The following is a 27377-nucleotide window of genomic DNA, read 5'->3' as shown; positions in this document are numbered from 1 at the left end:
ACCGTTGGAGACGGGAATGGAGGCCGGGGAGGGGGGGTGTATAAAATAGGGATGGAAGACGTTGGACAGGATTTTTCTGTCGGCGGCTGACATGGAGGGCAGACTTCGCACATCCACACGGCAAGAAGGCATTTAAAGTATTTATGAGTCCAATTGTCAGCAATTTTATTCACTGGATCCAATTGAACTAATAGCACACGGGAACCACGGGGTTTCAGAGACTCGCCTGGTTAAAGGAGGTGACTGGGAGGTGGGAGCTGAGTGTTGTCTTCACTGGGAAGCTATCGGGTGAGGCAGCAAAACTTGGCAGCAAGGGTGGAGGGGGAAAGGGCATCGGGAAACACTGTCAGGAGTGGGGGCCAATGTGCCAGCTCTGCAGGGTGAGCCACACCAGGGTGTCATTGGGGCAGTGCCACCTCATTGAGGATGACAAGTGAGGTAAATGTGGCTGGGTGTTGTTTACTGTGAAGGCCTTGCACTCAGGGACGGGCAACCTGTCATGGGCCTCATTCGAGGCTCTCATTGGATTCGAGGCTCCCATTGAGGAGGAGGAGGAGGAGTAGAGAGGAAGGGAGGGAGGCGCAGGCACCAGCAGGGGCACCACAGCAGCTTGGGGGCCCACAGGAAGGCCAGCCTCAAACATGAGGCTGGAGAAGGAGGCAGAGGAACACGTCAGCCGAGGTTCAACTACCTGCAGATGTCCGAGTGACAGTGTCTCCGCAGACTGCACCTCTCCACGGAGGTCGTCACTGATCTCTCTGCCATGATGCAGCTGTGCCCCCTGCGACTTGGTGGGCACCTGATGCCAGTGTCACTGAAGGTCACCGTGCCACTGAACTTCTTCACCACCAGATCATTGCGGGGATCCACTGGAGATATATGTGGAATCTCACAGTCTGTAGTGAATCAGTGCATCAAGGAGGTCACCAATGTCCTGTTCAGGAGGGCCGGTGACTATGTGCACATTGATCCAAACAGTCAAGCTGAGAGAGCTATAGGATTCGGGGCCATCGCTGGATTCCACCAGGTGTAGGGTGTCATTGACTGCACCCATGTGACCATCAAGGCTCCTGCAGACCAGCCAGCAGCCTTCAACAGGAAGGGCTTCCACTTGCTCAGTGTGCAATTGGTCTGCGACCACTGCAAATGGATCCCATAGGTGTTTGCACAAATCCCGGGAAGCAGCCACAACGCCTGCATACCAAGGCACTCCCAGGTGCCAGAACCTTTCCGCGGCCCCATCCGCTTTCAGAGATGGATCCTTGGAGACAAGGGCTACCCACTGAGGACATGACTACTGACGTCTGTGAGGAACCCACGCACGGATGCAGAGGAGAGGTACAACACCTGCTGCGGGTCAACCCGAGCGACCATCAAGGAGGCCATTGGTCTCCTGAAGATGAGATTCAGGTGCCTAGATCGATCCAGTGGAGCCCTTCAGTATGTCCCGGCGAGGGTCTCGCATATCGTGGTGGTTTGCTGTGCACAGCACAATCTGGCATTACAGAGGGGTGAGGTGTTGACTATTGAGGATATCGTGGAGTGTAGTGTCTCCTCTGATGATGAGGATGTGGAGGAGGATGCTGCCCAAGCAGTGCCAGATGAAGACCCTCAGGCACAGCAGGAAAGGGGCCATGAGATACACACAAGGGAGACATGAGACACCCTTATACATTCAAGTTTCCTTTGAGCCTAACCACCTTCTGGAACCACAGCAATAAAGTCTTAGCTTTAAGCAGCCCTGTTGTCACCTCCTTCCTTCTGTTCTGCAGCGTCCAGGTACACATCGCACAGTGACAAGGCCGAAGCTTTGTAAACTCAGGGCTTGGTCCCTCACTTCCAGCCCCTTGGGAGGAAGGGTTTAAATGAAGTCCCAAAGTGTATCAACAATAAGAAGGAGACATAGTGAGAGAACATCATTTCTATATTCCGTGTGACACCAAACACAACCCTATCCATCTGGAATGTACATTCACCCGTGAACCCCTCAGTGAATCTAGGTGCTCTTCTTAAATCTTTTCCGGGTGCTCCTACGTGGTGCTCCCCCTGCTCTGTCAACTGAGATGGAGACAGGCTGCTGACCTTGCTGCCCCATGGCTTGGGATGACATTGGTGGCCGTCCTCTTGCTGCCTGAGGCCTGGAGGGCCCCGGCACACTGAGGGCCTCCTGCACAGGTACAGGGACCCCACTCTGTCATCGAGGATGATGGAGGCAGGCACTGGCATCACTTGTGTCACTCGCAGAGGGGCTTTGGAGCTACTGTCCACACCAGGAACACCCTGAGAGGAGACCCCAGATGTAGCAGCCAGCTGCTCCTCCCCCTTATCAGACACACTTGTACCTCGCTGCTGACCTGAGAGGGACGTGGACCTGGTGAAGAGTTCAGGTGCCACGTCCCCCCTCTCACCTTGTCACCGCTGGATGGAGCTCATGGACAAAGCGATGGAGTGCAAGTCTGCGCACATCTCCGGCAGCCACTGATTGGTCGGCTGGATCTGGCTCTCCATCAGAGTCACCAATCTCTCAAGGAAGGAAGCCAGACACACCCCCATCAGAGACAGTACAGCATGCAAGGCCTGGATGGACTCCTCCATCATCCGAACTTGGGTACACATAACCTCTGGCAACTCTGCCAGATGTTGCCTGACCTCTTGCTGCAGCTGCAATATTTCCCGTGTTGCTGGTGACACCAGAGGCACGTCATCAGCCTGGGACTCAGCATGGGCCTGGCCTCCCACAGACTTCCAACTGCCAGTGGCCTCGGCTATCACAGCCTCCGTCAGCTGCCCGGGCCTGTCTGTGACGTGCTCACCAGCTTGTGTGCCCAAATCTAACAGCAAGTGGATACCCACCGAGTGAGGGTTTCTGTGCTGGTGGAGGGTGCAGGGGAATGAGGTGATGGTGCACCATCTGAGGCTCCCTCCTCCTCCTCAGAGGTGTCTGGTTGTCCCACAGTCTCTCCAGCTCTTCGCTCTTGTCGTTCATCCCAGCCTGCATGTGACAACAGGGACATTGAAGGGTTAGGGTCTGCCCATCGTGACATTCCAACCACCCCTACTGTGCAGCTCCATTGATGCAGTGGTGAACAGATGAGCAGTGTGGCTCCTTTGCAGCAGATGCTCCCTTGTGCCCCAGGAGATGTTCACTCACTCTCTTAGGTAGGTGTCCCTGTCTCTCCATCAGCTATGGAGCAGCTGCTTTGCTGCCCTGCCTGTTCCATGGCCTCCTCCTCCATCGGAATGAGGACATGGAGATAAGGCATCCACTGCCAGTCTTGACATGCTCTTTCCGATTGTGGGCTGTCTTCTCCTGCAGCCACTATGATCAACAAAGTTAGTCTCCCAGCGGGGACAAACCCAATATCTCTGATGGTGATAGTCCAGCAGTCCATGATGTGGACACACATATTCCTCCTGCATGTGGCCCCTCTCGAGGGACTGTGTGAGTTTATTCAATGACTGATGTGCACCTCCCACCGAGATGCAGCCAAACCTCAGGCAGCATGTCCTGCTGCCCTTCCCCAATACACATGACTGGGTGGTCACTCCCTTTCCACCAAACACTCCCTCTCACTCTGCCATGCGCAATGTCCAAAGGGTCCAAAGTGTTTTGAGTTTGCGCCTGAGCAGCCCGGATCCGGTCATTGACCCACTTCGTGCACTGGATCCATGTCTTGGGGGTGACCCCACGGCTGCTGACTTCACCTACTATCTCAAAGCAGCTTTGCTTGGTCAGGTGGACAGGTCTCCACCTCCCATCCCTGGGGAAGAGAATCTTCCACCTATCTGTTGTCACCTGGAGGCGAACCTGCAGGAAGGCATCGCCAAACCATTGGACCATGGTCACTGCAGGCTCGCATTCAGCTCCTTACCTATCAGGCAGCAGAGACAGCAGAACGGGTCCTGGGGCATCAGTGACAGCAGAACGGATCCTGGGCAGCAGAGGCAGCAGAACAGGTCCTGGGGCAGCAGATGCAGCAGAACAGGTCCTGGGGCAGCAGAGGCAGCAGAACAGGTCCTGGGGCAGCGGAGGCAGCAGAACAGGTCCTGGGGCAGCAGATGCAGCAGAACAGGTCCTGGGGCAGCAGAGGCAGCAGAACAGGTCCTGGGGCAGCGGAGGCAGCAGAACAGGTCCTGGGGCAGCAGATGCAGCAGAACAGGTCCTGGGGCAGCAGATGCAGCAGAACTGGTCCTGGGGCAGCAGAGGCAGCAGAACAGGTCCTGGGGCAGCGGAGGCAGCAGAACTGGTCCTGGGGCAGCAGATGCAGCAGAACTGGTCCTGGGGCAGCAGATGCAACAGAACAGGTCCTGGGGCAGCAGATGCAGCGAACTGGTCCTGGGGCAGCAGAGGCAGCAGAACTGGTCCTGGGACAGCAGAGGCAGCAGAACAGGTCCTGGGGCAGCAGATGCAGCAGAACTGGTCCTGGGGCAGCGGAGGCAGCAGAACAGGTCCTGGGGCAGCAGAGGCAGCAGAACAGGTCCTGGGGCAGCAGATGCAGCAGAACGGGTCCTGGAGCAGCAGAGGCAGCAGAACGGGTCCTGGGGCAGCAGAGGCAGCAGAATGGGTCCTGGGGCAGCAGAATGGGTCCTGGAGCAGCAGAGGCAGCAGAACGGGTCCTGGTGCAGCAGAACGGGTCCTGGGGCAGCAGAGGCAGCAGAACGGGTCCTGGGGCAGCAGAACGGGTCCTGGAGCAGCAGAGGCAGCAGAACGGGTCCAGGGGCAGCAGAACGGGTCCTGGGGCATCACAGGCAGCAGAACGGGTCCTGGGGCAGCAGAACGGGTCCTGGAGCAGCAGAGGCAGCAGAACGGGTCCTGGGGCAGCAGAACGGGTCCTGGGGCATCAGAGGCAGCAGAACGGGTCTTGGGGCAGCAGAACGGATCCTGGGGCAGCAGATGCAGCAGAACGGGTTCTGGGACAGCAGAGGCAGCAGAATGGGTCCTGGGGCAGCAGAGGCAGCAGAACGGGTTCTGGGGCAGCAGAGGGCTCTCAGGAAGACACTCCTTTAAACCAGGCAGCAGTGAATGCAGGTCTGGAAGCCCTTTCAATATGGTGCCAGCACCTGCCGTTGTGTCAGATGTCGGTGCCATCGGTGCCTCGTTCCCTACCTCTGGTCCTTGTTTACATGGGCCCCACGCCTCCCCTTCATTAATTGGTGGGCTGCTCCGTGATCGGGGTCGGTCGGCCACATTTCACTCGTGTGGTGACGGCACCCACTTCCGGTGCCTCTGCCGAGAGCCGCACCGTTAGTTTAAAATTCAGCCCATGGGGTCAAGAGTGGAAAATCTCGCCTCTGATTCTCTCTACTTAAAATGAAGGAGACACCAAATTAAAACTGATGAATCCAGGGATTGTATCCTGGTTCTTCAATCCAGTGTTCTCCCAACTGAGCTATTCCAGCCTCACTGTGAACTCATCTTCATTGGAGACAAATATAACTCCAGGCGGAATTTCCCCACCCGTTCATTCCTCACTTCAGGGGAATGGGACCCGACCAGATCGCGGAACTCAGATTATGTTAATGTTCTGCTCTTGATATCTTAATATTATCTTGCGTTTGAGCCACTTTTAATCAGGTTCACGGACAAATTCTTCCATCATCCCTTCTCCCACATTCTCTCTCTCTCATTCATTCTTTATTCCTCACAATCCAGAAAGGGTTAGGAATCAGAGCTCACCCCCAAACCCTCTGCACACAGACCTCTGTCTGTTACCCTGTTTGATCCAAGAGACCAGTCAATAAATTACACTCTTTATAAACACAGAAAGCTGCCTCAGAGTGTTGGACAGAGATAAATACACTGAAGTCTTTTGAAAAAAGTTCATCTTACGGGTTGTTACTGAACCCACAGAGCAGGGCGGGCCCAGGCTCCAGCCCCAGCCCCAGCCTGTGCTGTGTTAGCTGATGCCACCTGGTGTGATACTGAGCCACACGGAGCAGGAAAGGTCCTGGTTGTATTCATGGCCTGTGTTGTGTTAACTGATCCCACTCAGTGTGGTAGGAGCCACACAGAACAGAATGGGCCCAGGCTCCTTCCTCAGCCTGAGGGATGATAGTTCTTCTCACACGTTGTTGTCCAGAGCCCCACACAGAACAGGGAAATCTCAGGCTCCATCCCCGGCCTGTGGTATTTTACTTCATCGCACCTGGTATGGTACGGAGTCCCCAGAGCAGGAAAGATCCAGCTTCCATCTCCGGCCTGTGCTGAATTAGCTGATCTGACCTGGTTGGCACTGAACCGCAATCAGGGAAGGATGGGCCGAGGCTCCATGGCCTGTGGTGTGTTAGTTATTCTCATTTGGTGAGGTACTGAGCACCATATAGAGCAGGATGGGCCTGTGCTCAGTGAGCTGATCTCACCTTGTGTGGTCCTGAGACCCACACACAAAGCAGGACAGGCCTAGGCCTCATCCCCGGCCTGTGTTCAATTAGCAGATCTCAGTCAAAAGATTTTGATAAGGTTCCACACAAGAGGCTTCTCTATAAGATTAAAGTCCCTGGTATCAGTGGTAATATATTGATCTGGATTGGGAACTGACTGGCACGACGTAGGCAGAAAGTAGTTACAGATGGATCTGGATCTGTTTGGAGACCAGTTACCAGTGGTGTCCCACAGGGATCGGTGTTGGGACTGTTGCTCTTTACTATTTTTATTAATGATCTGGATGTAGGTGTAGGGGGCACCATCTGTAAATTTACAGATGATTTGAAGATCTGTGCGAGTGTTCAGACTGTAGACGATACTCGACTATTTCAGGCTGATCTTAATGTGTTGGAAGATTGGGTTCATGACTGGTAAATTATGTTTAATTTGGGTAAGTGCAGTGTTATTCATGTGGACAGGGCGAATGCTCAACATTCATACACCCTTCAGGGAAAAACATTAAAGTAGGTGGAAAAAAGAAAATAATTTTGAGCAGAGATCTGGATGTTCTAGTGCACAGATCTCTAAAGGTACAGCAGCAATGCTGTGAAGTGATAGTTGGAGCAAATAGAGGGTTGGGCTGCATTCAGAGGACAATTGAGTATAAAATGAGGCATATTCTTTCATGGGATGTGAGCGACACTGGCAAGGCCAGAATTTGTTACCCACCCCTAATTGTCCTTGACAAGGTGGCGGTGAGCTCCCTTCTTGAGTTGCTGCACTCCATGTGGTGTAGGTACACCCACAGTTCTGTTAGGAAGGGAGATCCAGGAATTTGACCCAGCATCAGTGCATGAACAGCGATATATTTGCAGATCAGATGGTGTGTGACTTGGAGGGGAGCTTGCACATCGTGGTGTTTCCATGCATCTGCAGTCCTTGTACTTCAAAGTGGTGGAGGTCTTCGGTTTGGAAGGTGCTGTCTGCGGAGCCTTGGTGAGTTGCAGCAGTGCATCTGGCAGATGGTACACACTACTGCCACTGTGCGTCAGTGATGAAGGGAGTGAATGTTTCAGGTGGTGAATGGGGTGACAATCAAGGCGGCTGCTTTGTCCTGGACAGTGTCGAGTTTCTAGAGTATTGTTGGTGCTGCACTCATCCTGGTTTGTGCCTGGTAGATGGTTGACAAGTTTTGGAGAGTCAAAAATCACAAAATTATTGCAGTGCAGAAGGAGGCCATTCGGCCAATTGTGTCTGCATAGAATCATAGAACATAGAAAGTTTACAGCACAGGCAGGCCAAAAAAACGAGCCACCCAGCTGAATCCCATTGCCCAGCATTTGGACCGTAGCCCTGCAGGTTCAGGTACTTGAGGTGCACATCCAGACACCTTTTAAATGAGTTGAGGGTTTCTGCCTCAGCTACCCTTACAGGCAGTGAGTTCCAGACTCCCACAGCCCTCTGGGTGAAAAAACCTTTCCTCATCTCCCCTCTAATTGTTCAACACATCACTTTAAATCTATGCCCCCTAGTCACTGACCTCCCTACTAAGGTAAATAGACCCTTCCCATCCATTCTATCCAGACCCCTCACAATTTTGTACATTTCAATCAAATCTCCCCTCAGCCTCCTCGATTCAACCCCAGCTGATCCAATCTTTCCTCATCGCTGCATTTTTCCAGAGCTGGCAACATCCTCGTAAATCTCCTCTGTAACCTCTCTAGTGCAATTATATCCTTTCTGGAATGAGGTGACCAGAACTGCACACAGAACTCAAGTTGTGGCCTAACTAATGATTGACACTGTTCCAGCATAACCTCCCTGCTCTTATATTCTATACATCGGCTAATAAAGGAAAGGATTCCATAAGCCTTCTCAACCAACTTATCAACCTGTCCTGCTACTTTCAGGGATTTGTGGACATTCACTTCAAGGTCCCTCACTTCCTCTACACCTCTCAGCATTCACCCATTAATTCTGTATTCCTTTGCTGTGTTTGACCTCACCAAAGGCATCACCTCACACTTCTCCAAGTTGAGTTCCATTTGCCACTTTTCTGCCCACCTGACCAGTCCATTTCTCCAGCTCTCCTAATGAGCATTTCACCACGTGCCTTGAGCTGAGTTACTCATCACAGAATTCCCACTATCTGATTTACTCTTGTAGCCAGAGTATGTATATGAATGGTCCAGTTCAGCTTTTGTCAATGGTAACCCCCAGGATGTTGATGGTGGGGGGATTCAGCGATGGCAATGCTGTTGATCGTCAAAGGGAGATGGTTACATTCTCTCTTGTTGGAGATGGTCATTGCCTGGTACTTATGTGGTGTGAATGTTACTTGCCACTTAGCAGCCCAAGTCTGAATGTTGTCCAGGTCTTGCTGCTTCTGGACACGGACTCCTTCAGTATCTGAGATGTCCTGAATTTGTCCTTTTATGAAACCTTGGTCAGGACTCACTTGGAATATTGTATCCAGTCTTGGTCTCCTCACATGATGGGTGATATTGAGGCTTTGGAAAGGGTACAGAGGAGAGACATTCGACGAATTCCCAGTATAAGACATCTTGGTTATCAAGTTAGACTAAAAGAGTTGGGACCCTACACCTTAGAGAAACCTAGACTGAGGGGTGATCCGATTGAGGTTCATAAATAATGAAGGGTCCAATTTAGCATGGGAGAGGAGTCATAACTTTATATTGGAAAAGGCCAGATGGCACCCGCATCACATTAAATTTCATTTTCAGTGGTGGGCTAACGTACCAGGATGGCCGAGTGGTTAAGGCGTTGGACTTACGATCCAATAGACATGTGTCTGCGTGGGTTCAAACCCCACTACTGGTATCTGTGCTTATAAAATGATATTTATTCTTTCCCTGACTTTTGCCTTGCATCATCATCTCTTCTGTCATTTAATCACTCTTGCCTTCCAACTGATCACAGCTTCCTATTATTTGATCTGCCCCAGCACCGTTCCTTGGCTCTGCGCTTGCTTATAAACTGGTAAATCTTTAACTTAACCTCCTCTGTACCCTGACAATGACCTTCTCATCCTTCCTGGATTGTGGTTCCTCACAGGATCCGCTGCCTCTCCGACTCCCCTCCAGGTAACTGAAGGCCCTAAGCCTTGGTCTCGCTTTATACGCTAGCTGGTAGTTGATTCCTTGCAGGTCTGCCACCGCTCAGGAGAAGCTCAAGACCCAGATCAAGCAAAGTATCAAGAGGAATGTGAGCAAAGGCTCCCTGGTGAAGAGCAAGGGACAGGGCGCCTCCGGCTCCTTGAAAATCAGCAAGAAGGAAAACCCAGGGAAAAGTGGGAAAGAAGGTGAAGAAACCAGCAGCCAAGAAATCTTTAGTGAAGAAACCAGCAGACAAGAAATCTTCAGTGAAGAAACCAGCAGACAAGAAATCTTTAGTGAAGAAACCAGAAGACAAGAAAGTGACAACAAAGAAAGTAACAGCCAAGAAAACGAGCAGCAAGGCGGCGGCAACGCCAAATAAGGCGGTGAAGAAAGCAGCGCTTCAGAAAAAGTCTCCTGCGAAGAAGGTCAAAAAAGGCAAGAGTGCGGTGGGCGGAAAGGCGCTGAAGAAAGTGCAGACATGGAAGAACAAGGTCAAGCCGAAAGCAGCGAAGTCTCAGAAAGCAGGGTCTGGAAAGAAGTGAAAGCGCGGGAAACCTGTAAACATCTGAACACAAAGGCTCTTCTCAGAGCTACCCACATCTCAAAGGAAAGAGCTGATCCCCTGATCAAATGATCCCTGTCCAGGCCCCGCCTGCAGATTCCACATGGAAATGATTTGGAGTAAATCCAGGATCCCTGGTGACTCCCCTCCACCCAGCCCTTTCCGCACTCTCTGTCATAAAACAGAGGGATGTCCGGCCCTCACTCTAACTGGGGATGTGTTCGGTGCAGTCTCAGTTCACAAATTCAGGGGGAGAGTTTGTAAGAAAGTAACACTGGCGGAGAAACCCCACCTCACAACGCAAATCCCAGCACATGAGTTTCTCCAATTCAGCTGGAGTCGGGTGACAACAGGAGCTGGGATAGGCTGTGATCGGGAATGTTAGGAATGGATTTGTTCAGGGAGGAATGTACCTGGAATCTCCGAAAATAATAGTTCCTTATTTCCCCAGATGACACATTCTGCAGTGAGAATGAAAAGTCTCTTCACTGCTTCACATTTATTAATTGTTTGGTTCGAGATGAATAATGACTCAGAGAGTAATGACAGGATCTGAAGCTTCTCTCACACCAGCCCTTGAATGACTCAGTGTGAAGTGTCCAATGTGTGAAGCTACTGCCAGGGTTTGTCAATCTGAACAGTTTCCGCTCAGTTACTGGGGGCCTGGAATCCCCGCAGTTTGACTCTGTCTCTGATTGGTCACCGCTTCTCAATCCAATTCTTAACCAATAGGAGAATCACATATAAGTAAATAGAAGTTCTCATTGGCTTAGATTTTCCAATTGGAAAAAGCCTGGCAATTCCAGAGCAGGAAGGAATTGAAGTGATGGAAAATTTCAATTTTCATGCAACAATTTTAAAACCTCTCATTTTATGTTCTGTTTTACTGTATGTACCGTCACAAAATCCTGACGCGATTTTAGGAATCGTTTTCATTTGTCAATCTGTTAACTGTAAGCGGCGGGAGGAAGGTCCGGTTCAGCAATTTAAAACGGGACAAATATCAGCTTCCACTCTGTAAAAGGAACAAATTAGCGACTAACCGCCTCTCACAGGCTTCTCGGGGACTGACAGAAACGAGCGGTTTCTGATCTTTTCTCCTGAAAGAGGCGGATAATGCTGCAGGGAGCAATGAACTGCCCTTCACTTTCTGGCTGCTAATACACCCCTGACTTTAAACAGTTCAAACAGCGACTGATGCTTCTGCCGGAAAATGAGCAGATTCACCAGAATGATCCCGGTCCATCATGGCCAAAGACATCCAGCTGGCCCGCCGCATCTGCGGGGAACGCACCTAAAACCCAGCTTCAGTAACAAGTGTAACAAGGGCTCTTTTCAGAGCCACCAAATCAGCAAATGAAAGAGCTGCCATCTCTGTTCATCATCAAACCCATTAGATTGGAGGGGCGGCCACATGGTTTCTGTTTTGTCACATCACTTTCCCAAAAGGCCTGTCGGACTGAGAGCTGATCTGGAATTTAAAAAACAGCATTACCGGAGACTCATTGCTGCTCAGCACAATCTCAACCCCGCTCCTGGGATCCGTTCGCTGGCATTTGGGGAAAAGAAATGGATCCCAGTTTTATTTGGAAGGCATTAATGGAGCCGGGTCCGTTCACATGAGGGTTATTTACTAACATTACCCAATGAGTTCACTAATATTTGAATCCATTGGAGATTAGTACACAGGATATGTAAGGCAGCTCGGTCACTCTGACTGAAACCGCCAGTTCCCCGGGGTTGCAGACCCTGACACTGCGGGGAGAGAATCCCCGACTCTATCCCGCCGCCGGGGGAAACAGACAGCTCTGTGTCCGGAGAATAGGGAGGGCCGGGGGGAAGGCACATATTAAAGCGCTGCAATGGACTCAGCTCCTGTGTGTGCACAACTCTCACTGATTCCGTCCTCTGGGAACAGTGCGGTCTAAACAGATCAGGTTAGGAGAGAAACACACAGCCCGAGAATGGCCTCTTCCTTCCTGCATTTACTCTGTTCCGGGAGCAGATTCTCATTGAGAAGCGGCGCTCAGATCACCAGAGAGAGAAAAAAAACACAATTCAAACTGTCCAAATGAAAAACAGAGAATTAACCCGGACACTTCCATTATTAAATTAATTCATCAGCTCCGAACCAGTTCCCGTTAATGTACCGGGATAATCTCGGGATTTATCAAATCGAAGGCAGCGGGATTTATTCAATTGTTGATTCTGACACCCTGTAGTTCAGTTCTTCACTTAACTAGAGGGGGAGATGTGTGAGCAGAGAAACAGAGCGAAATGCAGAGAGGGAACTGAAAACACACCTGGACAGATGTGAAACAGGTCAATCCACTGTTCCAATAACTCCATCTCTGACTCCCTCCTGACAGTAACCAGCCCTTTCACAGAGACTGTGAGTGGCTCTGAAAAGAGCCTTTGGTTTATGAGATGACATTTTGGCCGCTTTACTTTTTCTGGGAGCTCTTGAGTGCTGGTTTTCTTAGGCAGCAGCACGGCCTGGATATTAGGCAGCACCCCGCCCTGAGCGATGGTCTCCCCTCCCAGCAGCTTGTTGAGCTCCTCGTCGTTGCGGACGGCCAGCTGCAGTTGTCTGGGGATGATGCGGGTCTTCTTGTTGTCCCGGGCCGCGTTACCGGCCAGCTCGAGGATTTCAGCGGTCAGATACTCGAGCACAGCAGCCAGATCGACCGGGGCTCCGGCACCCACACGCTCAGCATAGTTACCCTTTCTCAGGAGCCTGTGAACACGGCCCACCGGGAACTGCAGTCCAGCCCGGGAGGAGTGAGAATTGGCCTTGGCCCGAGCTTTCCCGCCGGTCTTTCCTCTTCCAGACATTTCCACAATCTCACAAATACTTTCACAAAGAATGAATAATTTCCTTAGCATTGCTAATACATCGCAGGCAGTCAGGATGGCTGAGCGGTCTAAAGCGCTGCGTTCAAGTCGCAGTCTCCACTGGAGGCGTGGGTTCGAGTCCCACTTCGGACATGTTGCGTTTTGACTGAACTGGAGGCGTTTGGGAGCAGCGGCAAAAAGCATGAAAGAACATGGACAAACAAAATAACAATGGACCCAAAGATGTTGCATTAAAACATTAGAGCAAGAGGCAACTAAACAAACAGCAGGGCACATAAAAGATCAAAAATGTAACCTTTGTATCGGGGTGGAAGATGTTGCCAATATCCTTAATGAATACTTTACTGTTTTCCCGAATGAGAGGGTGATGCAGATATTGTTTAAAGGAGGAGGAGTGTGAAGTATTGGACGTGATAACTTAAGGAGAGAGGAAGTCTTAATGGGATGAGCATCCTTGAATGTGGATAAATCATCAGGACCAGATGAAATGTACCCCAGGCTGTTGAAAGAAGCCAGGGAAGAAATAGTGGAACAAAAACAAGAAATGCCGGATTCACTCAGCAGGTCTGGCAGCATCTGTGGAAAGAGAAGCAGAGTTAACGTTTCGGGTCAGTGACCCTTCTTCGGAACTCCGAAGTTCCGAAGAAGGGTCACTGACCCGAAACGTTAACTCTGCTTCTCTTTCCATAGATGCTGCCAGACCTGCTGAGTGAATCCGGCATTTCTTGTTTTTGTTTCAGATTTCAAGCATCCGCAGTATTTTGCTTTTAAGAAATAGTGGAAGGTCTGACCATCATTTTCCAATCCCTCACTGGATACAGGTGTGGTGCCAGAGGATTGGAGGTCTTGTAACGTTGCAATAAAAGCAAAATACGAGGCAGATCAAGCATGGCTGATCCTTTCGAGTAGAGAAACAGGGCTGAATTCCCTGAACCAGTGCTACAGCTTTCAGAATAGAAGGAGCCTATACAAACCTGATGGGTTCCACTTAAACAAAAGAGCTGGAGGTGTTGACAGTCAGAACAGATAAAATGAGGAGGAGTGTTTGAAGCAGATTCTGTGTGGTTACTGTAGTTGTACTATGGAGTTATTTCAAGGAGGTGATTCTGAATGTAATGGATCAACGTGGACCCATCCAAGGCAAAGGTTCTAAGCTTCCCTGTGGTCCAGCCTGGTTGAATGGAACAGAAGCAAACAAATCATCCAGAAGAGGAAAAGATATGTAAGGCCATGAAAGCACAGAATTCAGATGGATGCAATACCAGATGGTATGGCAAGAGTGTAAAACAGCAACAGACTGGTGAATAAAACTTTCCCATTGAATGAGACAAGAGAAAAGAAGGGTAATAATAGTGTCAGGTGAGTTGTGACACTATTCACATTCCACCTTGATCTGAATAGGACTGTTGAAGGGAGTGATTGAGAAGAATAGAGGAGAAATGAAAAGAAAGGAGAAATAAACAAAAGGTCTTTTGATTTTAGAATGCTTGTTTTTGGAAATGACAGACTGTAAAGTGTGTGTGTCAGTAGATATAGAGCGAAGTTCGGTATGACAAGATCACAGGAAAGTTGTGCCCTGAGACAAGGTGTGTGTTGACAGGAAAGCTGCTTTCTTTTGCACAATATGTATTTTATTCGTATAATTTGTGCAATTACATTGCAAAGCAGTTCAAATTTAATATTACATAAGGTACAATACAGATCAGTTTCCTTCAATAATGTACATGATGTATCTCACTATCCCTGCCTGCACAGGTTATATTTACAGTATTTACATTACACATCAAACATTCTCTGGTGCAAACAGCCCGAGGGGTTTTACACGGGTTCCAGCCCCTCACTGTACTATGGCCTACTAGGGCCTTAGACTGCAGCCTTTCCCCATTGAGTCTCCATGGTGGCTTCCCCAAGCTTTAATGCCGTCCCACAGCACATAGTCTTGGACGTTGCAATGTGCCAGTCTGCAACACTCGGTCATGGACAGCTCTTTGCACTGGAATACCTGTCCCACGGCCGGGCTCGTTCTCAATAGAGATCATTTCAAATGAACATTTCCTAAATCCGTGCTTTCTCTCTCGCATTAAAGAGAACAGGATGTCTAGCAGATTCAGTGTGAGACAATAACACTGCCGGGTAAAGGCCGCTTTCCAACTCCAATCTTAACACAGGAGATTCCCCAAGCAGCTGCAGTAAGGTGCTGTAAACTGCTGGAAGCGGATGTGTGTGGAAATGGTGATGTGACTGAGGAGGTTTCTTTGTATAGAATGGACTGTGTTTAGGTGGGAATATTACTGAGTGTTAATTGCATCGGGACCATATTTAAAAGCTCCGGCTTTCTGGAAACCCTTGACTATGAAGACCGAGTCTGGAAGGCTTTGTGTGGAGAGCTGGGTTTCGGTTCCACTGTTAATAAAGGGTTTGAAATTGGCAGCCCGGAGGAAACTGGAGGTGGAGCTGAAAGATGAGGGGCCGTTCTCTCTCCGTCTGTCACTCTGGGTGTCTCCTCCCCATCTGCTCTCTGTTCAATCTTCACTCTGTCTCCTCCCCTTCCTGCTCTCTCTCTGCCATTCTCAGCCAGGTCCGGGTGGCCTGTATAAAAAGGAGCCTGACGGAATCAGTCTCTTTTATTGTGCACTGATTTGAGGCAAGAATCAACTTGTCTGGCAGTAAACAAGAGTATGCTCCAGGCTGGCAGTATGTTAGAATCCATGAGGAAAGGCATCATCACCCTCATCGACAAGCGGAAGGGGGAGAGGACAGAAATAAGAAATTGGTGGCCCATTTCACTGCTTAATGCTGACAACAAGATTCTGTCAAAAGTCATAGCCAGTCGATTCAAGTCTGCTCTGGAGTTGGTGATTCACCCTGATCAGACCTATACTATACCAGGCAGGACAATCTCTGATAGCATTGCGCTACTCAGGGATATGATCACCTATGTACGGGACAGGAGGGTGGACACCTGCCTCATCAGCCTGGACCAGGAGAAGGCTTTTGACAGGATATCGCACACTTACATGATGGATGTGCATTCCAAAATGGGGTTTGGGGAGGGAATCTGCAATGGGGTCAAACTACTCTACACAAACATCAGTAGTGCAGTCTCAATCAATGGGTGGGAATCAGAAAGTTTCCCGATCCAATCTGGAGTCAGACAGGGCTGTCCTCTCTCCCCTGTCTTGTTTGTTTGCAGTATTGAACCCTTTGCTGAGTCTATTAGGAAGAATGCGAGCATCAGAGGGGTGACAATCCCAGGCAGCGGAGGCACTCAGGTGAAAACCTCCCTGTACATGGATGACATCGCCATTTTATGCTCGGATCCACTGTCTGTGCGCAGACTGATGAGCATCTGCGACCAGCTCGAACTGGCCTTGGGAGCCAATGTTAAACACGGCAAGAGCGAGGCCATGTTCTTTGGGAACTGGGCTGACCGATCCTTTGTCCCCTTCACCGTTAGGTCGGACGACCTGAAGGTGCTGGGGATATGGTTTGGAAGGGCTGGGACGTGCACCAAAACCTGGAAGGAGCGAGTAGCCAGGGTACAACATAAGCTGAGCATGTGGGAGCAGCGATCTCTCTCCATTATGGGTAAGAACCTGGTCATCAAGGGCGAGGTGCTCACATTGCTGTACGTGGTGCTGGTCTGGCCCATACCGCATTCCTGCGCTGTGGCGATCACCTGAGCCATTTTCCGCTTCATCTGGGGATCCAAAATGGTCCGAGTCCGGAGGGACACGATGTTCAAACCTCTGGATAAGGGCGGGAAAAATGTACCCAACGTCGCCCTCATCCTTATGGCTACCTATGTGTGCGGCTGCACCAAGCTGTGTGTAGATCCCCAGTTTGCAAACTTCAAGTGTCACTACGTACTGAGGTTCTATCTGTCCCCGGTGTTGCAAAGGATGGGCCTGGTCATATTGCCGCGGAATGCTCCATCCAGTTGGACTGTGCCGTACTGCCTATCCTTCATGGAAAAGTTTCTGTGGAAAAACACCTTTGACCACCAATCCATCAGGCAGTGGTCTGCACGGAATATCCTCAAGGCCCTACGGGAAAAGGAGATGGTGGATCCTGTCGGATGGTCCCCTGAGCAGAAGTCCAAAGTCATTTGGCAGAATGCCTCATCACCAGAACTTTCAAACAAGCACCAAAATGTAGCCTGGCTGATGATGAGAAGAGCCCTCCCTGTCAGATCCTTCCTGCACACCCGAAGTCTCACCCCATCCACACGCGGCCCTCGAGGTGGCTGTGGTGAAAAAGAGACGTTGCCCACCTCTTTCTGGAATGTGTCTTTGCAAAGCAGGTGTGGAAGAGATGCAGTGGTTTTTGTCGAGGTTCATCCCAAGCAGCTCTGTAGCACAGGAGTCTGTGCTCTGTGGGCTGTTCCCAGGGACGCACACCAAGATAAAAATCAACTGTTGCTGGAGGACTATCAATTCGGTGAAAGATGCCCTTTGGTCTGCCCGAAACTTGCTGGTCTTCCAGTGCAAAGAGTTGTCCACGACCGAATGTTGCAGACTGACACATTCCAAGGTCCAGGACTATGTGCTGAGGGACGCACTAAAACTTGGGGCAGCCGCAGCAAAGGCTCAATGTGGAAAGACCACTGTGTAAGGTCCCCTCACCAAGCTGAACTGAGGGGCCGGATCCATGGGAAACCACTCGAACTGTAGCCAGAAAATATTTGTTTGCTGTAAAATGTACATGGCATGACAATGAAATGGAAGGGTTGTGAGGCAACTCACTCCTGTATTGAAGGAAACTGATCTCCTTTGCACTCTTTGTATTGTTTGACTTGGTGCTTTTGGGAACTGTTTTGTAATGTATTTTATGTTACAGATTTTAATGAATAAAGTATATTTTGGAAATTAATAAAAGAAAGTCTGGCAGAGGTAAAGGAGGGAAAGGACTGGGCAAAGGCGGAGCAAAGCGGCACCGCAAAGTGCTACGTGATAATATCCAGGGCATCACCAAACCAGCAATCCGCCGCCTGGCTCGCCGTGGCGGGGTCAAGCGGATCTCGGGTTTGATCTATGAGGAGACTCGCGTGGTGTTGAAGGTTGTCCTGGAGAATGTGATCAGGGATGCGGTCACCTACACTGAACACGCCAAGCGCAAGACGGTCACTGCCATGGATGTGGTGTACACTCTGAAACGGCAGGGCCGCACTCTCTACGAATTCAGCGGCTTAACAACTCGACCCTTTCCAGCAAACACAACAAAGGCTCTTCTAAGAGCCACCCACCGCCTCACAGAGAGAGCAGTGACCTGGAAACGGGAGCTGGGATAGGCTGTTTAGAACTGCCTAAACTGTGCTGTGTTCGGGATACAAAACTAGAATCCCCAAATTTGACATTTGTAGCAAGGATATGCAGTGGATTTGATTTTCTGAACGGGCTGTGTAAACAGCACCTGAGGCTCTTCAGTTAGTTATTTCTCCAGTCGACACATGCCCTCAGTGAAAAGCCACATCACTCCTCCAGAATCACTCATTGTTTTCATAGAATTTCAAAATGATTTCGCTGCAATGAGGGAATCCGGGAGTTTTGCAGCAGCCGTTGAATCGGTCGCTGGAACCAGACCCACTTGTGATGTTATTTCCCCCGAGACGGTGTTTCCTGCACTGAAACTGACAGGGTTTGTGAAACTGATCAGTTTCAGCTCAGTCATTCAGGGACCTGGATTCCCGCAGTTTGAGCCCGCGCTGTCCAGAGCCCACTTCTGATTGGTCACCCTCTTCCCATTCGCATGTCTTAACCAATTGCCGAACCTCGAATTAGAAAATACAGCAAATCATTGGCTTAAATTGTTGTCCTGGCAGAAAGGTTGAATTCAAAAAAGCCGCCAATTTCAGTGTTGGGCAGAATCGAATTACTCAATGAATCTCAATAACGAAATTGGCGGCACATTTTATACTTTCCCCGATTTTCCTTTCCATCGATTGGGGTGCTAATTCACTCGGGTGCGTTTGATAATACTAACTGTAATCCTCAGATCCATTTAACATTTCAGTAATCCTATTAAATACAAAAGGAATTTTATGATTGAATTTCCATTGGAAGATAGTGAATTAGCACCCCGATCGATGGAAAGGAAAATCGGGCAGAGGATAAAATGTGCTGCCAATTCGTTATTGTGATTTGTTTATATAACTGACCAGGATTGACTTCACCCGAACGCAGCTACTAGCTCCCACCTCACTGACCGCTCTCCCCCCTCTGCAACTCGCTTTCTCCCCCTCCTCCCTACTGGCGAAATTCCGCACTCTGGCTGTTCGCTCTCCGCACCCCCACCCCCCACCCTGTCCCAGCCCAGCCCTCAGCTGCTAGCTCTGGCCGTGACACTCGCTCCCACATTTCTTCACCAGGCGCCACCTGTAGAAGCAGGAGGGCCGCAAGGAGTGACAGGGCGACGGAGGAGTGAGTAGCTGAGAGGAGGGAAGCGGCGCGGCCTGGAGCGAGTGGTCAGAGAGTGGGGTAGTGCGAAGCGAGGAACAACTGGCCAGGGGAGTGGGGGGGTGGGGGAGCAGCGAGGTCTGGAGCGAGCGGCTGAGGGGGGGAATCGTCGAGGCCTGGAGTGAGTTGCCGAGGGGGGAGAGCTACAGCTTCAAAATCTCCCATTCAGCCACTTCCACCAGCCAAGTGGTGAGGGGATGGGGTGGCTAGATACCCAATGACGCTTTATCACGCGTGCACGAAGATGGATTTGTTGCGGAAATGTGATGATGTTGGCGCTGCAAAATGACATCATCCCGTGCACGCGCCACTCAATTCTGGCACGATGTCAAAAATCACTGTGATTTTTTGGTCTTTTCAGTGCACTCCTCTTTCCTTAGTTGCCTCTCACCTTAATGTATTGAAGAAACATCTTTGGGTCCATTTTCATTTTCCTTGTCAATAATCTTCCATGCTTTCCCTTCACCGCTGCTCCCAAATCCCTCCAGTTCAGTCAAAACACAACTTGGTAGATTTGGGATTTGAACACACGCCTCCAGAAAACACTACGACCTGAACACAGCCCCTTAGACCACTCCGCCATCCTGACTGTTTCAAGCTTACGACAAAAGCTGAGAAATTATCCATTCTTTGTGAAAGTATTTGTGAGATTGTGGAAATGTCTGGAAGAGGAAAGACCGGCAGGAAAGCTCGGTCCAAGGCCAAGTCTCGCTCCTCCCGGGCTGGACTGCAGTTCCCGGTGGGCCGTGTTCGCAGGCTCCTGAGAAAGGGTAACTATGCTGAGCGTGTGGGTGCTGGAGCCCCGGTCTATCTTGCTGCTGTGCTCGAGTACCTGACCGCTGAAATCCTCGAGCTGGCCGGTAACGCGGCCCGGGACAACAAGAAGACCCGCATCATCCCCAGACACCTGCAGCTGGCCGTCCGCAACAACGAGGAGCTCAACAAGCTGCTGGGAGGGGTGACCATCGCTCAGGGCGGGGTGCTGCCTAATATCCAGGCCGTGCTGCTGCGCAAGAAAACCAGCGCTCAGAGCTCCCAGAAAAAGTAAAGCGGCCAAAATGACATCTAATAAACCAAAGGCTCTTTTCAGAGCCACCCACTTTATCTGTGAAAGGGCTGGTTACTGTCAGGAGGGAGTCAGAGATGGAGTTATTGTAACAGTGGATTGACCTGTTGCACATCTGTCCAGCTGTGTTTTCATTTCGCTCTGTTTTTCTGCTCACACATCTCCCCCTCGAGTTAATTGCAGAACTGAACTACAGGGTGCAGAATCAACAATTCCCAGGATCGGGGGTGAGATTGTGCTGAGCAGCAATGAGCCTCCAGTAATGCTGCTTTCTAAATTCCAGATCAGCTCTCAGTCCAACAGGCCTTTCGTATTTTAAATATCACAACAGAGCTGAGCGGGGGTGAGCGCAGCCTCAGCTGCACCGAGTCTCAGGGGCTCTCAAGACCCCAATCAGAGCCACCAGGCCTGGCGGACGTGCAGCGAGGACCCCGGGGGAGGGTGGGTGCACCATTAAAGTGATGGTGCAGCACCTCCCCCATCCTCGCCGCCACTTCCCGGTTTCTTCTCCCGTTTATCTCAACATTAAGAAGACGCTTTTGCTCTGGACTACACTGGTTATAAAGTAAGACCCAACTTTGTCTCTGAAAGTGATGAATAGCAGCAACAACAGCAGAATCCAACCCCTGCAGTTACATGTGAACTTGCTGATGTTGCAGCAGATTGAATGACTGAGTGAATCCCTTCCCACACACATGGCAGGGGAACGGCCTCTCCCCAGAGTGAATGTGTTGGTGTTTCAGCAGATCATTACTGCTTTTCAAGCTCTTCTCACAGTCAGGACATTGAAAAGGTCTCTGATCAGTGTGAACAAGTTGATGTTCAGTGAAGTTGGATGACTGAGTGAACCCCTTCCCACACACAGAGCAGGTGAATGATCTCTCCCCAGTGTGAACTCACTGGTGTTTCAGCAGGTTGACTCTGGCTGGGTTCAGTTCTACACTCACTGGTTCCTCTCTCTCTCCTCCCCTGAAGGTGCTGATTCTGACTGTATGTACATGCTCTCTCCCCCTCCGACCCTCCCTGTCCAATGTAGTATCTCCAGTTTTGGTGATGTGCTCTCCCTGACCTGTCTCCATTTCTCCTTCTTATACAGACTTGCCCTGAGTGTCACTATTTCATAGAATCAAACAGCACAGAAGGAGGCCAATCGGTCTTTTGTGCCTGTGCTGAATCTGTGAAAAAAATGATGCAATTAGTCCAACCCCCTGCCTATTTCCCCATAGTCCTGGAGAAATTCACTTTGAAATATTTGTCCAATTCCTTTATGAAAGTAATAATTGAATCTGTTTCCAGCACCCTGTCAGACAATTCATTCCAAATCCGAATAAGTTACTTCTTAAATGTTGTGAGGGTTCCGGCCTATACCACCTCTTCAGGGAGTGCGTTCCAGATTCCAACCGCCCTCTGGGTAATTTTTTTCCCTCAAATCCCATCTCAACCTCCTGTCCCTTACCTTAAATTTATGCCACCTGGTTATTGACCCCTCCGCTAAGGTAAAATGTTTCTTCCTATCTAACCCATCAATGCCCCTCATAATTTTGTAAACCTCAATCTTATCTCCCCTCAGCCTTCTCTGCTCTAAGGAAAACAACGCTAGCCTTTTCAGTCTCTCTTCATAGCTGAAATGCTCCAGCCCAGGCAACATCCTGGTGACTCTCTTCTGTACCCTCTCCAGTGCAATCACATCCTTCCTATAGTGTGGTGCCCAGAACAGTACACAGTACTCCAGCTGTGGCCTAACTAGCATTTTATACAGCTCCGTCATAACCTCCCTGCTCTTATATTCTCTGCCTCGGACGATCTATATTGGCCTGTAATCTAAGGCTTTCCTCCTCACTAATTACGACACCACCAATTTTCGTGTCATGTGTGAGAAAGGGTTTGATTCTGTCCCTATCAGCATCCGTTACATGCATGTGTTTTTAATCTGCACCCCCTCTATTTTATTCTCTGTACTTGTCAGCCTCTTGTAGGTGAGTCTGTGTTTTGCTCTTTATCTCTCAGTCTTCGAAGTATGAGCCTGGGTTTGTACCTAATTTTCTTTGTACCTTGCAGGATGGATATTGAAGAGAGGTTTTTACACATTAACTGCCAAATCCTGATAAGTGATTTTTGGGTTTCACACAGTATCTGTCAGTTTCTTGTCTTGGACTGTTGGTTTTACTCTGTCCCTGGCATTTGCTGGTTTGTTAGTGTGGGGTTTACACTGTACCTGTCAGTTTCTCATATGTGAGTGTTGGTTTCACTTTGTATAGAATCATAGATCACAGAATACTTACAGCACAAAAGGAGGGATTCAGCTCATCGTACTTGTGCTGCCTCTCTGCACAAGCAACTCAGCTCATGCCACATCCTCATGTATTCCATGAAAAGCTGATTTTTTTTCCCTTCAGATAATTATCATATATCCTTTTGAAAGCTATGGTTGAATCTTCCTCCGTCACACTCTCAGGCAGTACATATCAGATCTTAACCATTTGCTGCATAAAAAAGGTTTTTCCTCATGTTGCCTTTGGTTCTTTTCCCATTCACCTGAAATCGGTGTCCTCTGCTTACTCAGCCATGAGTAATATTTCCCATTGCTTTCTCAGCACTGATGAATTGTGAGGTGGGAGACAGCCAGAAGTCCCACTGAGCCGCACTGACTCCCAGCTGAAAAAGAAATGAGGTAAAGTCCAATCTTTCACAGCGAGATGCTGCAGAGAGTTAAGAGTCCCGAATGAAAGAGAGCGTTTCTCATACTGTTGTTGAATTTCATTTCAAACACTCCTTGTACTCTCTGCTAATGAAGCCTAAAAAGTGGAAAAACTAAATGGCGCTCAAACTCACAACCCTGAGATTAAAAGTCCCATGATCGACAGACTGAACTGAATATGTCACTTCTACTGTACCTCTGTTTGGATGGATGCAACTGTATGCTCCAATGCAAGGGCAGCTTTCAAATCCTCCCATGGGTCCACACGTCAGACTAAGTTCCTTGTTGTAAACTCAAGCATAGGAAATCTGCTCACTTCCAAAACTATCAACAAATTGAAGCTGATTACGATCAACATCATCAGAGGTCAGAACGACCTGGTGAAAGAAGACTCCCTGAAGAAGGATCCACAATTATTCAAAGGCATCGACAAAGTGAAAAACAAGAAAATCGATGAGTCAATCCAAGCTAAACAGAAACACTGAAGAATTCCATTCCAGACCAGAACACAATTAGAGGCATTTTTTGTATTCAAAGCTGGGCATTAGTATTTAATAGTTGATATATAATTTTGAATATATTTGAATTTCTTTATTCATTTGGCACTGCTGAACATGAAGCAGTCTTAAATCATTTAATTTTTTTTTGTAAAATCTGACTTACCAGATTAAAATATTAGATCAAGGGAGAAATTTCAAAGATTACTGGACCAGTAATCCAGAGGCCTGGACTCAAGATCCAGTGACAGCCAGGACGTCAAGGCGGGAAACACTCCGCACTAGTCTGCAGTGAGCGATTCCATCGAAGGTCGAGCACAATCTCTTTAATATAAGAATGTATATTTTATAATAATTAATTACTCAAGACCTTCCTGGTCTCTGCATCTCAGCTGCTCTCTGGATAAACTTGCAGAAAGTATTTCAACCTGTAAAGCAGGAGTCTAGGGAATGAATAATGATATTTTCTCGCCTTCGGGCAATATTTTAATCAATACAGTGTGGGACAACCTGTCTGGGCACAACTCCACGAGTTTCTCTTGAACTAGTGACCTCACAATCACTAACTTCTATGGTAACAATCTTCAGCTCATCACCTCCGGTACGTAGCTCTAATCTTAATGTACATTTAAACAACCTTTCAAGTCCAGTTACAGTTTTTGTTGCCTTACCTGCACAAGCTTAAAAAGTGAAAAACGGAAGCAAGTTTAACTGAACATTCTGGTGGTCAGTTCGGGCACGGGAAAAAAATGAAAGGACTCGGACCAGGTCGGATGCGGTGCTGTCAGGCTTGGGTCGGGTTTCATTTGCTGACCCGAGCAGGGCTTTAGTTACTGTTGCAACCTTATATTCCCACTTGACAATCTGTATATTTTGTTCATTTCAATTTTGTCGACAAGCTCTTTGAATCCAGTTTCCCGGTCCTCAAGCAGGCTCAGTATGGAAATCGATTCCGCTTTCTGGAAGGCTGAAAGCAATCGATGACCTTAAACTAAAAATGGCAACAGAGAAGGGCTCGTCTGGGATTTGAACCCAGGACCTCTCACATATCAATCATTTATATACCCAAAGCGAGAATCATACCCCTAGACCAACGAGCCACCGTTGGCATAGTTTTTATTCGCTCCTGTGGAATTTCACTGGCACCCACAGCCGATCATGCATTTTTTTCAGATCAAAACAATATCCTACAAAGCTGAAATAAAAACAGAAAGTGCTGGAAATACTCAGCACCTCTGACAGCATCTGTGGAGAGAGAAACAGAGTTAACATTTCAGGGTTTTCACCTTTTGTTTGAGCCATCTTTTCAGACTGCTTCTGTCCATCCAATCTCACTTTTTACTCTATCCACATTCTAAGGGTGGTGCAGTGGTGAGCACTGTAGCTTCACAACTTCAGTGACCCTGATTCAGTTCTGTATACTGCCTGTGTGGAGTTTGCAAGTTGTTTATGTGGGCTTCCACAAGGTACTCTGGTTTCCTCCCACAACGAAAGACTTGTGGGTTGATAGATAAATTGACTGTTGCAAATTGGCCCTAGGGTAGGTGATAGGAGAAATGTGGGGATGTGGTAGGGAATTCTGGGTTAACATAGGATTAGTATAAATGGGTGGTTGATGGTCAGTGCAGACTCAGTGGGCCAAAGGGCCTATATCAGTGCTGTATATCTCTATAACCATTCTCTAAGCAAATGCATTTTTCATGAATTCCTCATTTCATTTATTAACGACAATTTTATATTTCCGGCCCTTGCTTCATACGATACCACAAGTGGAATCATGTTTCCATCAACCCGATCAAACCCCTTCACTATTTCCTCATATTGCAATGTTTCTTTCACCCTGACAGACTGTGGAGTTTCTGCTGCTTGATTGCAGTTCTTGCTTCCCGCCAGTAGATGTCACCTCACTCCAATATAGTGAAGTTAACAAATGTGAGAGAGACACAACAGGAAATAATTGTTCACATTATAGTGAATGTGTGGGATTTAGAAATACTAGGAGTGGAGACGAGTTATTATTGAATTTGTCAAACCAAACATATGTTATAATGTTGTGTTAAATCTGTCACTCTGTTGTCTTGATTCTGAGAGTGACATAGACTCATCGAGTCATTGGGTCATTTGTGGTATAGAAGGAGGTCATTCGCCCCATCGAGTACAGGCCAGCTCTCCATGGAGCGATCCAGTCAGTCCCACTCTTCTGCTCGATCCCCCTAGCCCTGTAAATTTATTTCCTTCAAATGCCCATCGAAATTCCTTTTGTAACCAACGATTGTCTCCACTTCCTCCGCCCACAGGGGCAGCGAGTTACAGATCATTACCAATCACTGTGTAAAAAAGTTCTTCCGCACATTCCCCCTGCATCTCTTGTCCAAAACCTTCAATCTGAATCCCCTAGTCCTTGTACCAATAGTTAATGGGAACAATTTTTCCTTGCCAACTTATCTAAAACTGTCATAGCCTTCGACACCTCTATCAATTCTCCCCTCAATCTCCTTTGATACAGGCAGAAAAAACCCTGTTTTTCTTACCTAACCTTGAAACTAAAACCCTCCATCCCTGGAACTATTCTGGTAAATCTCCTTTGCATCCTCTCAAGAATCCGCACATCCTTTCTAAAGATTGGTGAGCAGATCTGGATGCAACACTCCAATTGGGGCCTAACCAGAGTTCAGCATAACAACCCTGCTTTTGTACTCAATGTCTCTATTTATAAAGCCCAAGATCCCACATGCTTTGCTAACCACTCTCGCAATATTTCTGAACAGTTGAGGTGACTGAGCGGTTTCAGCTTCTCTGTTCAGATTGCAGCTTTCACTGGAGGCATGTGTTTAAATCCCACTTCTGACAACTTGATTTTCAGTTACTTTGCAGAGCTTCCTTGAAGGTTTGAGGTAGAGTAAATACTGAGGAACTGTTTCTAACTGCTGAACCGTCAATAACCGAAGGTTACAGATTTAATGTGACTCACAAAACTGGAAAGAGCTTGAGGAAAAATTCCTTTCTGCAACGTATGGTTAGGATTTCAGTTATGTGGATAGATTGGAGAAGCTGGGGTTGTTCTCCTTAGAGAGGAGATTTGATAGAGGTGTTCACAATCATGAGGGGTCGTGACAGACCCGATAGAGAGAAACTGTTGGTAGAAGGATTGAGACTCAGGTAAAAGCTGTGGCTCAGTTGGTCACACTCACCTCGAAATCACAAGCTTCTGGGTTCAGAGTTCACAGCTGACACTCCAGTACAGCACTGAGGGTGTTGAAGGTGCTGCCTTTCAGGTGTGATGTTAAACCAAGACCTGGTCTGCATGTTTGGGTGAATGTGAAAGATCCCATGCTGCAATTTCAAACAAGTGAAGAGCAATTCTCCCTGGTGTTGTGATCAATATTTGCCCCTCAATCAGATCAGTTGGTCATTATCACATTGCTGTTTGTGGGTATTTGCTGCTGCATTTCTGACATTACATCAGTGATTACACTTCAAAAGTATTTCATTGTCTACAAAGTGCTTTGATATGTCCAGTGGTCTTGAAAGGTGCTATATAAATGCAAGTCTTTTCTTTCTTTATCACAACACATTACTGTGTAAAAAATGGTTCTTCATGTCACCTCTGGTTCTTCTGCCAATCACCTGATATCTGTGTCCTCTGCTTACTGACCCTTTTACCACTGGAAACAGTTTCTCCTTATTTAAACTATTGAAAACCTCCATGATTTTGAACAAATGTGTCAAATCTTTTCGGAACTTTCTCTGCTGCAAGGAG

At 48.6% G+C, this 27377-nt stretch overlaps 3 non-coding genes across 3 annotated transcripts; 2 read left to right on the top strand and 1 right to left on the bottom strand.

The window, feature by feature from the left end:
- Positions 1 to 9122: 9122 nt before the first annotated feature.
- On the top strand, positions 9123 to 9205 carry trnav-uac (transfer RNA valine (anticodon UAC)). Its single transcript has one exon. It is a non-coding gene; the product is annotated as a tRNA-Val (tRNA).
- A 3745-nt stretch (positions 9206 to 12950) lies between these two features.
- On the top strand, positions 12951 to 13033 carry trnal-caa (transfer RNA leucine (anticodon CAA)). The gene has a single exon. It is a non-coding gene; the product is annotated as a tRNA-Leu (tRNA).
- Positions 13034 to 24628: 11595 nt separating this feature from the next.
- trnap-ugg (transfer RNA proline (anticodon UGG)) lies at positions 24629 to 24717 on the bottom strand. The gene is given in 2 exon segments: positions 24629 to 24664; positions 24682 to 24717. It is a non-coding gene; the product is annotated as a tRNA-Pro (tRNA).
- Between the last annotated feature and the right edge of the window lie 2660 nt (positions 24718 to 27377).

Source organism: Heterodontus francisci, unplaced genomic scaffold (genome assembly GCF_036365525.1).
Source record: "Heterodontus francisci isolate sHetFra1 unplaced genomic scaffold, sHetFra1.hap1 HAP1_SCAFFOLD_86, whole genome shotgun sequence".
Lineage (NCBI taxonomy): Eukaryota > Metazoa > Chordata > Chondrichthyes > Heterodontiformes > Heterodontidae > Heterodontus > Heterodontus francisci.
Note: the sequence above shows the minus strand (reverse complement) of the source record. Positions and strands in the feature narration are given on the sequence as shown.